The 14099-nt window shown below is 47.2% G+C and overlaps 1 protein-coding gene and 1 long non-coding RNA gene across 7 annotated transcripts in view; one reads left to right on the forward strand and one right to left on the reverse strand.

Annotated features, from left to right (window-relative positions):
• The window catches only part of KDM6B (lysine demethylase 6B), a 94800-nt gene that overhangs the window by 40900 nt on the left and 39801 nt on the right, over positions 1-14099 (reverse strand). For 2 of the 6 annotated variants that reach the window (XM_069949013.1, XM_069948963.1), the window contains exon 1: positions 11806-12063. The exons of the other annotated variants lie outside the window; for them this stretch is intronic. The gene's annotated coding sequence lies outside the window, so the exon portion shown is untranslated. Of the gene's footprint in view, positions 1-11805; positions 12064-14099 lie in introns of those variants that run through there. 6 annotated transcript variants of the gene reach the window in all.
• LOC138770118 (uncharacterized) overlaps positions 1-14099 on the forward strand; it is a 69978-nt gene that overhangs the window by 3791 nt on the left and 52088 nt on the right. The window lies entirely within an intron of this gene.

The raw sequence follows: 14099 nt of genomic DNA on the forward strand, positions 1-14099 counted from the left end.
TTATTCAAATGCAACATATGTTTTGCATAAATCACGGCCGTTGTTGCAAATTGCAGCAACGACCTTGATTTAAGTAAAACATAGCCGTAAGCTTTGTTAACACGTTTAGTAGTTTTTCAGGAACGTATAATATGTCCACAATTTGCAAAAAAATTGTCCTTGGTGCATCTGTAATTAGCAGATCAACAAAAAAATGGGAAGCTGATACTTAAGCAAATGTACCACCGGATTTACATTCTTCTGTCTGCATTTTCCTTTGGCGCAAACGGACAGTTTAAAGTGTCACTGTCGTTATAACATTAAAAATCTAAATAAACAGTAGATGTGATACAAAGCAAGTTTGCAATTTACATTCATTTTTTTTTTTTATTATCCTGTTTTCTGACTGTTTGCTGTTTTTTTGAGGCCCCATTCACACGTCCGTGTCAGTTTTTACTGTCAGGAAATCCTGATCAGGAGGCCTTAAATGTCATCAGGAAAGTATTAGGATTTCCTGACAGTAATCAGTTTTTACCTTCAGGAAACCATCAGGAAAAACCTTCAGGATTTCCTGATGAGAAGAAAAATAGGACATGTATTTCTGCAAACTGGATGGTCACAGCTTGCAGAATTACAACTCCCATCATGCTTGGCTGACAGGTCATGATGGAAGTTGTACTTCTGCAGTCTGTGGTCACCCAGGTTGCAGTACATGATGGGAGTTGTACTTCTGCAACCTGGATGGCCACAGGCTGCAGAAGTACAACTCCAATCATGACCTGTCAGCAAGGCATGGTGGGAGTTGTACTTCTGCAACCTGGATGGCCACAGGCTGCAGAACTACAACTCCCATCATGGCCTGTCAGCAGGGGCATGGTGGGAGTTGTACTTCTGCAACCTGGATGGCCACAGGCTGCAGAGGTACAACTCCCATCAGGGCATGATGGGAGTTTTAATCTCACCTGTCCTGGTCTCCTGGCCGCCGGGGGGGTGCGGGGGTGCCGCCAGTGGCCGCCGGGGGTACCTGCAGACAAGGATGCGGACGAAAAGGCAGCAGGAGGCCGGGGCAGAGGCGGAAGGTGAGTGGAACTCCGGACGCTTTCCTGATGTGCATCAGGAAAGCGTCCGGGGCCCGGGCGCTCCCATAGACTCCTATGGGGCGTCCGGGCCGGATTTCCGGACAAAAATAGGACCGGTTCTAAAAAATCCGGTCCTATTTTCCGGAACGGACACCCTTCCGGAAAATTCCGGAAGGGTGTCCGTGTCCAATGAAAGTCTATGCGTCCGGATTTCCTGATAGGAAATCCGGGTGGTTTTTCCGGACGTGTGAAGGGGGCCTGAGAGAAAAAAAAAAAGTCAGAAAACATGAAGTCCTGTGTATCCCAGGCTATCTTAGCGCTCACAGAGAGAAGGCGGTCATTGATTGACAGACACACTGAGCCGTGACTCTATATTGGCCGGAATTCCTGTGTTTAGTCTGTTTTTTTTACAACCTGCACAAGTCAGAAAATCTGCCTTCAGGAGCGTGGACCTTGATTTCTGGTAAGTTCAGCTTTGTTTTTCAGCATGATAAAAAAAAAAAAAAATAATAATAATGAATGTATATTGCAAACTTGCTTCATTTCACATCTACTGTTTTGATTTTAAAAGCTATAACGACAGAGACACTTTAAAGCAGCCAGTGTGTTAATAGTGCCGCCGGATCATTGAACACGCTGTACATCAGAATGCTTGCTGTTTAACGTAAAAAAAAAAAAAAAAAAGGACAGGACAAGTGATACATTTCTGCCATCAGTTGTGTCATGAGTTGTCACAAAAGGAGGATGCCGGACACATCTAAACTCAGATGTTTTGTAGGCGCCAGTGTGTACATCCCATTGGCGCAGTCCATTTTTTAAACCACCACTGGGTTCACGCCATCTGCACCAGTTTCTGATATGAAAATCAGGCATTGGACTCGCCCGGTGCCCCTAGGGTACAAATATTAACTCTCCTCTGTGATGCGCCCCCATCAGAATCCAGACTGTCTGCGTCACAGAGGAGGGGGATATTTGTAATCTGGAGGTGCCAAGCCCACTCCAGTGCATAGAGAGGCCCATCTTGCAGAAACCGTCAGTGATGATGGAAATTTGACAGCGGCTTAAAAAAAATGGGTCGCGCCACTGCGATGTGCACACCGGCGCCAACAAAGTAGTAAAAAAAATAAATAAATTTCAAATCTTCTAGGTGGTACATTGACTTTAAATTAAGGTGATCCAAATACTGCGCCACTGATCATTGCATACTAAACAGAGTCAGCAAGCAAATCCCCATAGAAAACCTCTTGGGCTCTGGACAGTTCCTGACATGGACAGAGGTCGCAGCAGAGAGCACTGTGTCAGACTGGAGAGAATATACCACTTCCTGCAGGACTTACAGCAGCTGATAAGTACTGGAAGACTGGAGAATTTTAAATAGAAGTAAATTACAAATTTTTTTAACTTTATGGCGCCAGTTGGTTTAAAAACCCATTTTTGTTCTGGAGTACACCTTTAATGCCTGGTCTGTAATGACCTCCCTCCCATGACCTATCCAGGGAGTTTAGCGGCCAGTTTTATGTCTGTCCTTGTCCTGTCTCATTTTTCAGAGTCTCATCTTTGTGCCACTATTTATCTTCTCTGCATCCCTGGACTCGGAGCCTTCCCGCTCTGATCTTTGCCATCTGTTTTATTGGACCAAGGATGATTCATTGACGCTGGATACAGCCAGATGACATGTCTATTTCTTGTCCAGTGATTCTTGTGTTACCTTGAAAATTCCATTCTTATTTACAATGTGATTGATGACCGCCATGTCTGACCCTCAGTCTCATCATGCATAATAAAAGTACAATATAAATGCTGCAACACAAACACCTGCATCTATTACCCACAAAACTGCCACAAATTAGAATATTCTGGTCTCTGGTCACTAGTCACTGTGAGCAGTCTCATCTTCAGACAAGGTGTCCAAATCCCCCGGGCACCGACTAGCAGCTGGGGAGTAATGCAGCAGCCAACGTCAATGGTCACGCCTGCCCGAGAGAGTCCCAGGTAACAACATTTACTACAATTACCACAGAGGGAGACACGCCTGTAACATACATACCGCCTAAACTTGCCGCTACACACACATACTGTTTGTGATGCAACACCCCGCAACCTGCCCACTGCCATGATGTAACTATCCCAGCGGGCATAAGACAGGTGTGAGGGGATGTTTATCATTAATGTGTCTCCAGGGACAAGATACATGTTGTTATAGCAAGGATCACTGAGAAAAGGTGGGGTATATAGCTGCTATCCATATCACCCTGCAGGAAGAGGAGGAGGAGACTCATAGCTCCTTCTATCTGTATCACCCTGCAGGAGGAGGAGGAGGAGACTCATAGCTCCATCTATCTGTATCACCCTGCAGGAGGAGGAGGAGGAGACTCATAGCTCCTTCTATCTGTATCACCCTGCAGGAGGAGGAGGAGGAGACTCATAGCTCCTTCTATCTGTATCACCCTGCAGGAGGAGGAGGAGGAGACTCATAGCTCCTTCTATCTGTATCACCCTGCAGGAGGAGGAGGAGGAGACTCATAGCTCCTTCTATCTGTATCACCCTGCAGGAGGAGGAGGAGGAGACTCATAGCTCCTTCTATCTGTATCACCCTGCAGGAGGAGGAGGAGGAGACTCATAGCTCCTTCTATCTGTATCACCCTGCAGGAGGAGGAGGAGGAGACTCATAGCTCCTTCTATCTGTATCACCCTGCAGGAGGAGGAGGAGGAGACTCATAGCTCCTTCTATCTGTATCACCCTGCAGGAGGAGGAGGAGGAGACTCATAGCTCCTTCTATCTGTATCACCCTGCAGGAGGAGGAGGAGGAGACTCATAGCTCCTTCTATCTATCACCCTGCAGGAGGAGGAGGAGGAGACTCATAGCTCCTTCTATCTGTATCACCCTGCAGGAGGAGGAGGAGGAAACTCATAGCTCCTTCTATCTGTATCACCCTGCAGGAGGAGGAGGAGGAGACTCATAGCTCCTTCTATCTGTATCACCCTGCAGGAGGAGGAGGAGGAGACTCATAGCTCCTTCTATCTGTATCACCCTGCAGGAGGAGGAGGAGGAGACTCATAGCTCCTTCTATCTGTATCACCCTGCAGGAGGAGGAGGAGGAGACTCATAGCTCCTTCTATCTGTATCACCCTGCAGGAGGAGGAGACTCATAGCTCCTTCTATCTGTATCACCCTGCAGGAGGAGGAGACTCATAGCTCCTTCTATCTGTATCACCCTGCAGGAGGAGGAGGAGGAGACTCATAGCTCCTTCTATCTGTATCACCCTGCAGGAGGAGGAGGAGGAGACTCATAGCTCCTTCTATCTGTATCACCCTGCAGGAGGAGGAGGAGGAGACTCATAGCTCCTTCTATCTGTATCACCCTGCAGGAGGAGGAGGAGACTCATAGCTCCTTCTATCTCTATCACCCTGCAGGAGGAGGAGGAGACCCATAGCTCCTTCTATCTCTATCACCCTGCAGGAGGAGGAGGAGACCCATAGCTCCTATCTGTATCACCCTGCAGGAGGAGGAGGAGGAGGAGACTCATAGCTCCTTCTATCTGTATCACCCTGCAGGAGGAGGAGACTCATAGCTCCTTCTATCTGTATCACCCTGCAGGAGGAGGAGGAGGAGACTCATAGCTCCTTCTATCTGTATCACCCTGCAGGAGGAGGAGGAGACTCATAGCTCCTTCTATCTGTATCACCCTGCAGGAGGAGGAGGAGACCCATAGCTCCTTCTATCTGTATCACCCTGCAGGAGGAGAAGGAGGAGACCCATAGCTCCTTCTATCTGTATCACCCTGCAGGAGGAGGAGGAGACTCATAGCTCCATCTATCTGTATCACCCTGCAGGAGGAGGAGGAGACTCATAGCTCCTTCTATCTGTATCACCCTGCAGGAGGAGGAGGAGACTCATAGCTCCTTCTATCTGTATCACCCTGCAGGAGGAGGAGACTCATAGCTCCTTCTATCTGTATCACCCTGCAGGAGGAGGAGACTCATAGCTCCTTCTATCTGTATCACCCTGCAGGAGGAGGAGGAGACTCATAGCTCTTTCTATCTGTATCACCCTGCAGGAGGAGGAGACCCATAGCTCCTTCTATCTGTATCACCCTGCAGGAGGAGGAGGAGACACATAGCTCCATCTATCTGTATCACCCGGTAGGAGGAGGAGGAGACACATAGGAGCTCCTTTATGTCTATGACATTATGAATTCTGCAGAGGATTGGAGAGAAAAAAAAAAGCAGAAACAGTTGTCTCTCTGCACAGCGGGCTACAGACTCATTTCTCTTCTGTCTATATCACCGCTACATGGGGAAGGAAGTCACCAGATCAGGAATAAATCCCTCTATTTTGTGAGCCTGACATAAAACCAGCAAGTTAAATATTCACAAGATACAATAGTGACAGCCGCGTGCCGGTTAAAGGGCCAGCAGCCTGGATGCTAGCCAGCATGTATGAATGATTTATGAACAGCTGATGGAAGGAGGGGAGAGGGGAGGAGCAGGAGGGGGGAGGCGAGGACTCCGTGTCAGCTGGGGTAAGGGCGAGGAGACAAAGAAAACCACTAAGGGAGTGTTGAGAAAAAGCAGCTACAATCTCTGTACACAGAGGATGCAGATGTTCACATCACCCACACTCTCACTGAACCGCACGCCGACAACTCTCCCATCTGCCGGCCACTGTGCCTCGCCCTATGGTCTGTCAGGAGAGGCCCTTACCGTGGATTCTGGCAATTCCCATGGCTTCCTACAAACCTTACTCCTGCACACCCAATATTACCACGCATGCACCCTATTGTATGCAATAACTAGAGACAAGAACTCGATAACCAGTGACTCCAGCCTCATTCACAAGGTTATTACTAATGAATGGTGACATCACCACTATTGTATAATGTATTACAAAGGCTGGCAGGTCAGCTCAGTACAACAAGCACAACGTAAAGACTGGCATGAAAAAAGCCTAGAGATTAAGTTACCCCTGTGTAAGGTCTAGACATATATCATTCCTGTATATGGACACTAAGCTCCAGATACACTACATTATCCCTGTATACAGACAACTAGCTACGGATGTGCTGTATACAGACACCGGGTTTCAGATACACATTATCCCCGTATACAACCAGCTAGGGATGTGCTATATTGACCCTGTACACAGACACTAGGCTCCAAATCTACCTGTATACCTTATGATTTCTTGGGGTATATAGCAGTACCATATTCTGGGCCCTATTACACAAACAGATTATCTGACAGATTTTTTTTTAATTTTTTCTTTTAAGCCAAAGGCCGGAATGGATTTGAAAAGAGGAGAAATCTCAGTCTTTCCTTTGTTACCTGTTTATAGTCCATTCCTGGCTTTGGCTCCAAAGAATATGTCAGATAATCTGTTGGTGTAATGGGGCCCATACATGTGATGATACATTTACTACGTGCTGTATATTGTACATGATGGTACATTTACATTGAATAGCCATAGCAAGCTTTACCTATCCTGACATCAAGCTCCAGAGACAAACCCAACAAATAAAAAGAAACTGTGGATAAATCAGCGAACGTGAAGGGTGCACCGCTCCCAGGAAGTACACAAACTCATTGCCCAGAAGTGGAAGTTTATTTATCCTTCTGTTTTAAGCATTTCAAAATGCATTGAACAAAAGTGAAAAAACCACGGCAGGTTATTACTTCTGTGCCATTGAAGGCCCGGAAACATTTACTTCTGTATAGAAAGCCAATCTGGCTGTACATTACAACTAAAAGGGTAAAAAAGCCACAGAACCTAAAGAGGAGCAGGAAGCCAGACAGGAAGAGGAGCATGTGAAGTCTGACAGGAAGGAAAGCTAAAGGAAGTCAAGAGAGGAAGAGCGTGGGAAGTAGTAAAGAAAGAAAAGTATACGGGAGGAAAGTAGTGAGTATGAAGTGCGGAGTAGGGGGAAAAAAAGCAAAGGATACAAAGGCAAGGAGGAAACACTTAAGATAGGCGACCAAGGAAAGCCGAAAGGAGTGCAGGAACTATTAAAAAAAAAGAAGGGGAAGCATTGGAGGATGCAAAAAAGGAGAGTACAGAGTGACATAATGAGCACAGAGGTCCACAAAGAGTGACAGAAAGAAGAGCATGTCTGGCTACGAAAGTGACAGCATGAAGAGTGCACAGGGGACCACCAAAGCGACATAATAAAGAGCGCACAGGGGGCCACAAGAACGACTGAAAAAAAGAGCATACAGTGCCACAAGAGCGTCAAAATGAAGGACGTAAGGGGCCACAAGAGCGACAGAATGAAGAGTACACAGGTTCACAAGAACTACAAAATGAAGCGCAAACTCGGCCACGAGAGTGGCAGAATAAAGAGTGCACAGGGGGCCACCAGAGTGACAGTATGAAGACCACACAGGAAAGATCGGAGCGACAATAAAGAGCACAAAAGAGGCCACGAGAGCGACAGAAAGACAGCACACTGGGCCACAAGAGTGACAGAATGAACAGCGCAGAAAAGGCCACAAGAGTGACAGAATGAAGAGTGCATAGGGGGTCCACAAGAGTGATTGAAGAGCACACAGCAAAGACCACCAGCGCAACAAAATGAAGAGGACACACAAGGACATGAGAGCACCAGAATGAAGGGCATGCAGAAGGTCACGAAAACGACTTAACGAAGGAAAGACCACCAGAGGGACTGAATAAAGTGTCTGCGCAGAAGGCCACAAGAGCAAAAGACACAGAATGAAGAACACACAGAAGTAAAAACGCAACAGAATGAAGAGCACACAGAAGAGCAACCGATGAGCGCATAGGGAGGACCACCAGAGGAACAGATGGCCACAAGAGCAACAGAAATAAAAATACACAGAAGGCCACAAGATAGAAACAGAATCAAGAGCACACCAAAAAAACCCACTGAAGAGTGCAAAGAGAAGACCACAAGAGTGACATCATGAAAAGTGCACAGGGGAGCCACGAGAGTATCAGAATAAAAAAAACTCAGGGCCACTACATTGACCGAATGAAGGGCAACAAAATGAATGAAATAAGGAGCACATTGAAGGCAACAAGAGCAACACAATAGAAACTAGTGATAGATTTAAGCACACAAGAGGCAAAAAGAGCAAGAGAAGCAAACATGAGACAGAGGAGCACTGGAAGCTGAGAATCATAGAAAACCAAATAGGAAAAAAAAAAAAAAAGACTGAAGAGCAAAGGAAGCCTGAAGAGGAACAGGATGAAGATTTATAAAAAGAGTATGAGCCTGAAGAGCGGGAGGAAGAGCTTAGAGACCTTTTAGGTGGATTCATACTGGGAGAGCAGTGTAAGCCTACTTCAACGTGAGAGATACTAAGGGTATGTTCACACTACAGAATCGGTGAAGAATTTCAAGTGGAGTTCACAACACAGACTCCGCTTGAAATTCTGTCTGTCCCATTTATTCAATGGGATTCCTCAAGCGAAATCCACCCAAAGAACTGACATGTTGTATGGCAGATTGCGCTTGAATAAATGGGAGAGGCAGCATTCTGTGGAACAAACTCCGCTTGAAATTCTTTTCCGATTCCGTGGTGTGAACATACCCTAACTGTGGACCTGTAGACTTTATTTCCTTTAGACAACATAAAAGAATGACATGCAGGAAAGAGAGAAGGTGAAGGTCAGGAGGAAAAGGTGAGTGCAGGAAACAGAATGGAAAGTGCAGAGCAAGGGAGGAATGAAGGCTGAAAAACTATTAAATCATGAACAAAAGGGAAGTATGGAAAAATCCAATAATAGCCAGGTGGGGTATGTAGGTAGAAGCCTGGACTCTACATCTGCAACTAGTGGCGAGTGAAGCGGGAAGATTCAGTTCCACCGCGCCAATGTTTGGAGCACTATGGAGTATCTGTATCACGGCACCGCGGACAGTTGGCACAGATGTCAGCCATGGACCAGGCAGAGGGTTTCAAGGTATTGCGTTAACCCTTTGTAGACCTACTCACTATATTTGGCATACAGACCAGTAACAATCCATGTCGATTAGGTGATCCATGAACCGGAAATAGTTATCCCGACCAGGCGCTCCACCACTGGCTGCCGGCGCTTTATTAATTATTACATAGTATTAGGCGGCCTACTAAATCTTAACCCTTTCATGTCTCCACTACAGCGCAATGCCAAATGTTATCCCTGTAAGTACACAAGTGGAGGCTTAAGATTAAAGGGTGAAAAAAAACAACTCAAGGTTGTGGACTCCATGATGTTTAATAACTCTGTGCCGCTTTCCTTCAACTTTATTATTACACAGTCGTACTCCAAGAATTGCATATACTTATTTTAACCCTTTAAATACAAAATTACATATCATATGCAGGCAAACATACAGGATTGTGAGCAGGTTCCTCTGAGAGACAACTAGATGTTAGCACGAAAAATACCCAAATCTGATTAGCACTTTAATCCTATAATACTACAGCGCACCCACCTTCCACTTTAAATACAACTGCAACCTATCCCTAAAAATAACCTGCCCCTACACCCTGCCTATTAACCCTTCATAACACCTAGAAATAACCAACACACCTGTCATACTGTGTACTCTCTTCAAATGACCCGTCACCCCGCGTATTAACCCTTTACAATACCCAGGAATGCTCACGCTGTATATTCACTCTTTATAGTACCTGTGTGACCTCTCACCCTTCATAGCATATACCCTGTTATATGCCACTTATATCATTCCATTTGCCCATTATATAGAGTTTTAACCCTTCATACTCCCACCTAATTCTCATTGTACCCTGTCAACTTTGTGTAGTAACCCTTAAACATAACACTGTGTGTGTGTCACATCTGTGCTCACCAGCCAGCTCCAGCACTAAGTGCCAGGCTTCACTGACTGTAATAGTAACACTGCATATTAAACTTTTATAGTAGTGCGCAATTCCTACTCCGCCTGTCACACTGTATATTAACTCTTTATAGTACAACACAGTCAGCGGCAGCCATCATACTGTATATTAACCCTTCACAGAATATCACACTGTTCACTGCATGTTAACCCTTCATAGTACAACATATCACACTGCATATTAACCTTACATAGTACAACATATCACACTGCATGTTAACCCTTCATAGTACAACATCACACTGCATATTAACCTTTCATATTACAACATATCACACTGCATGTTAACCCTTCATAGTACAACATATCACACTGCATATCAACCCTTCATAGTACAACATAACTCACACTGCATATTAACCCTTCATAGTACAACATAACTCACACGGCATATTAACCCTTCATAGTACAACATAACTCACACTGCATATTAACCCTTCATAGTACAACATAACTCACACTGCATATTAACCCTTCATAGTACAACATAACTCACACTGCATATTAACCCTTCATAGTACAACATAACTCACACTGCATATTAACCCTTCATAGTACAACATAACTCACACTGCATATTAACCCTTCATAGTACAACATATCACACTGCATATTAACCCTTCATAGTACAACATAACTCACACTGCATATTAACCCTTCATAGTACAACATAACTCACACTGCATATTAACCCTTCATAGTACAACATAACTCTCACTGCATATTAACCCTTCATAGTACACCATATCACACTGCATATTAACCCTTCATAGTACACCATATCACACTGCATATTAACCCTTCATAGTACACCATATCACACTGCATATTAACCCTTCATAGTACAACATAACTCACACTGCATATTAACCCTTCATAGTTTAACAAAGTCCTCTTGCACATTAACCCTTCATAGTAGAACACAATGTCTACTGCACATTGTATAGTAATGTTTAGCACACTGTGCTTTGGTGCAGTAGATCAATATAACCCCCCACACTGTAACCCTTTCCACTCTCACTGCACAAGATATACAGGTTGTCTAACCCTCTAACATATGTTCATAATCAGAGCAGGAACAGGATGGATACAAGCTGGCACCAGCACAGTACAAAAGTCACAGTAGCTGTCACTCTGCACATTAACCCTTTACAGCAGCCAGTGAGGTGAATGACCTGCAGTACTATAACACAAGAAAACGACTGTCACTAACAGGCATGTGTGAACAAGCCTGAGATCCTGCCTAGCATAAACCCCCATGCCCCTCTGCTGAGCACACACAGCCAGGGGCTAGTCTCACAGTCCACACTGCACCTCCTGCTGCTGCACATGCCCTTGGGTGCCCTGGCTAATGCAATCATTGCACAGCCTCCCCCATGGGGCCCTGCTGCAGCTCATCCTCTCTGCACTGCCTCTACCGTCCCTGCTCCTGACCACTGCACAGCGCATAGCCATGGAGCCTGCCCCTCACCCTGTCCACACTGCATGATAGCGGCCGGGACTGCAGGGGTGCACTGCACCAGGTCACCACCTACAATGCATGTCACCCTGTCCCTGCAGACTGCACCAAGTCATGGCAGACCCCCCCTGCCCCGGGTCACTACACAGTGACTGTCCTCTGCAGACGGTCCCTCCATCCCCCCTCCCTATATACAGCGCATCCATCTGTATGTATAGCTATCCGCACGCCGGGCTGTGTGAACAGCAGTAGATTAACCCCTGCAGTGCATGCACCCCCTCCCCTCCTGGTTAACCCTGTGTGCACTGGCAGCTCAGCAGCGCTCCCCGGTCCCTTTAAACCCCGGCATTTAAATCCCCGTCCGTGAGTGTGAAGTTGCAGCCGGCGCCGGTGTGTGGCCTCAGCTGCCCCTGCCTCCTCTTACCTGCATGTATCCTCCTCTAGCGATCAGCCCTCATTCTTCCTTCCATCCAGCAGCCTCAGCAATAATCCCCCACAGTCCGGCGGCGGAGAGCGGCGTCCTCTCCCGGGCGGCTGCACAGCCACTTATAATGCACAGCTGTATAATAACACAGGATTACAATGACCATGCCCCGGCTGTCTCTATCTCCTTCTCTCTCTCTCTTCTCTTTCACACTCTCTGTCTCTTTCTCTCTCTCTTTTTCCAGTCTGTATTCAAACAAAGAAAGCTCCCCTCCCCCCCAGCCTGTGTCTCCCCTCCTCCTCCTCCCCCCTCCGGAACACCAGCCTCGCTTTCACCGCCCCATCCCTCCTCCTCTCCCATCACAGCCCCCCTCCCCTCCAGCCTGTCCTCCCTGCTTCCCTGACATCCTGTGCCATATACTTCCTGCCCAGACCCAGGGACAGCAAAACTGGCCACTCCCTCTGCTGGGTGACATAGACTGAAGTTACCTGCCCTCCCCCCTGCAGGCTCACACACACAGGTACCAGGCTGCCTCTCTATTACAGGTTGACCTTCATATAAAGGAACTGTGTGCCAGCTCCTCCTCCTGCAGGATTATAAATAGATGGGGATATGAGCCTCCTCCTCCTGCAGGGTGATACAGATAGAAGGAGCTATGAGCCTCCTCCTCCTGCAGGGTGATACAGATAGAAGGAGCTATGAGCCTCCTCCTCCTGCAGGGTGATACAGATAGAAGGAGCTATGAGTCTCCTCCTCCTCCTCCTGCAGGGTGATAGATAGAAGGAGCTATGTGTCTCCTCCTCCTGCAGGGTGATACAGATAGATGGAGCTATGAGTCTCCTCCTGCAGGGTGATACAGATAGATGGAGCTATGAGTCTCCTCCTCCTCCTGCAGGGTGATACAGATAGATGGAGCTATGAGTCTCCTCCTCCTCCTCCTGCAGGGTGATACAGATAGAAGGAGCTATGAGTCTCCTCCTCCTCCTGCAGGGTGATAGAGATAGAAGGAGCTGTGCGTCTCCTCCTCCTGCAGGGTGATACAGATAGAAGGAGCTATGAGTCTCCTCCTCCTCCTGCAGGGTGATACAGATAGAAGGAGCTATGAGTCTCCTCCTCCTCCTCCTGCAGGGTGATACAGATAGAAGGAGCTATGAGTCTCCTCCTCCTCCTGCAGGGTGATACAGATAAAAGGAGCTATGAGTCTCCTCTTCCTGCAGGGTGATACAGATAGAAGGAGCTATGAGTCTCCTCCTCCTCCTCCAGGGTGATACAGATAGATGGAGCTATGTGTCTCCTCCTCCTCCTGCAGGGTGATACAGATAGAAGGAGCTATGAGTCTCCTCCTCCTCCTCCTGCAGGGTGATACAGATAGAAGGAGCTATGAGTCTCCTCCTCCTCCTCCTCCTCCTGCAGGGTGATACAGATAGAAGGAGCTATGAGTCTCCTCCTCCTGCAGGGTGATACAGATAGAAGGAGCTATGAGTCTCCTCCTCCTCCTGCAGGGTGATACAGATAGAAGGAGCTATGGGTCTCCTCCTCCTCCTCCTGCAGGGTGATACAGATAGAAGGAGCTATGAGTCTCCTCCTCCTGCAGGGTGATACAGATAGAAGGAGCTATGAGTCTCCTCCTCCTCCTGCAGGGTGATACAGATAGAAGGAGCTATGAGTCTCCTCCTCCTGCAGGGTGATACAGATAGAAGGAGCTATGAGTCTCCTCCTCCTCCTGCAGGGTGATACAGATAGAAGGAGCTATGAGTCTCCTCCTCCTGCAGGGTGATACAGATAGAAGGAGCTATGAGTCCCCTCCTCCTCCTCCTGCAGGGTGATACAGATAGATGGAGCTATGAGTCTCCTCCTGCAGGGTGATACAGATAGATGGAGCTATGAGTCTCCTCCTCCTCCTGCAGGGTGATACAGATAGATGGAGCTATGAGTCTCCTCCTCCTCCTCCTGCAGGGTGATACAGATAGAAGGAGCTATGAGTCTCCTCCTCCTCCTGCAGGGTGATAGAGATAGAAGGAGCTGTGCGTCTCCTCCTCCTGCAGGGTGATACAGATAGAAGGAGCTATGAGTCTCCTCCTCCTCCTGCAGGGTGATACAGATAGAAGGAGCTATGAGTCTCCTCCTCCTCCTCCTGCAGGGTGATACAGATAGAAGGAGCTATGAGTCTCCTCCTCCTCCTGCAGGGTGATACAGATAAAAGGAGCTATGAGTCTCCTCTTCCTGCAGGGTGATACAGATAGAAGGAGCTATGAGTCTCCTCCTCCTCCTCCAGGGTGATACAGATAGATGGA

This window comes from Dendropsophus ebraccatus, chromosome 1 (genome assembly GCF_027789765.1).
Source record: "Dendropsophus ebraccatus isolate aDenEbr1 chromosome 1, aDenEbr1.pat, whole genome shotgun sequence".
Taxonomy (NCBI): Eukaryota; Metazoa; Chordata; class Amphibia; order Anura; family Hylidae; genus Dendropsophus; species Dendropsophus ebraccatus.